Source organism: Chondrus crispus, genomic scaffold (genome assembly GCF_000350225.1).
Source record: "Chondrus crispus Stackhouse genomic scaffold, scaffold_575, whole genome shotgun sequence".
Taxonomy (NCBI): domain Eukaryota; phylum Rhodophyta; class Florideophyceae; order Gigartinales; family Gigartinaceae; genus Chondrus; species Chondrus crispus.
The window spans coordinates 15,025-16,189 of record NW_005178596.1 but is presented as its reverse complement, the minus strand read 5'-3'; positions in this window follow the sequence as shown (position 1 = coordinate 16,189).

The window sequence follows — 1,165 nt, the reverse complement described above, 5'->3', positions numbered from 1 at the left end:
GAAGCTGAGGCCTTGATGGTGCCGTGTAACCCTCTGGAGGCAGTAGAATGCGCCGTCGCCATTGACGCGATTGCTAAAGGGCAACGTGACGGGGAAGACTACACTGAGGGTGCGATGGATGTCGCGGTTCAATATATCGTCAATCGGGCCTGCGCTGGGAAATTCAAGAAACGCGAGTTGCTCACTGAAATTCGAAGGGCTTGGCCTTATCGAAATATGCTGAAATCAGATTTCGACCTTCTCGTGAATTTTGCGCAAGATGGCGGCTACGCATTGAAATCTTATGATCGCTTTGCCCGCTTGAATGCGACATCGCGCGGCTACCAAATCTCAACCCCGCAACAGGCGCGCCGACATCGGATGAATGTCGGGACAATTGTTGAGTATGCCAAGCTCAAGGTGCGCCGCTTCCCGAATATGAAATCTAAACGAGGGCGCAATATAGGTGATATAGAGGAACGTTTTGTGATGGGCCTTGCGCCGGGGGATACCTTCCTATTCGGCGGTGAGGTCCTACGTTATCACGGCGTCCGGGAGATGGCGCTGGAGGCAAGCCCCGCGCCCAAACATAATCCCCCAAGGGTCCCCGCCTATGCGGGCGGTATGATGCCGCTTTCGACGTTCTTAGCAGATGGGGTGCGAAGCCTGATTTCTGAACAAGATCGCTGGGGGGATCTGCCTGCTCAGATTCAAAATTGGCTGGACCTACAATCCCGTTTCTCTGAACTTCCCAAGAGCAGCGGTGTGCTCGTCGAGAGTTTCTTTGACCGCGGTGTCAACGTGATTGTCGTGCACAGCTTCGAAGGCCGAAAAGTCAATATGGCGCTCGGACTGCTCATGACCCGCCACATGGAACGACAGAGGCTGAAACCTCTGACCTACTCTATCACGGATTACGCGCTTACCATTACATCCATGGAGCGTGTTGAAGATGTTGAAAGCCTGATGTTGGAGAATGTTCTGGCTGAGCAATATGAGAAATGGGTCGTTGAAGCCCCGATGGTTAAGCGGAGTTTCCGCAAAATTGCGACAATCGCAGGACTGACAGAACAGCGTCTTCCCGGCGCAAAACGGACGATGAAGCAAGTGTCCTTCAGCACCGATTTAATCTACGATGTTTTGCTGAAATATGACCCGGACCCCATCCTACTCCGCATCGCGCGGG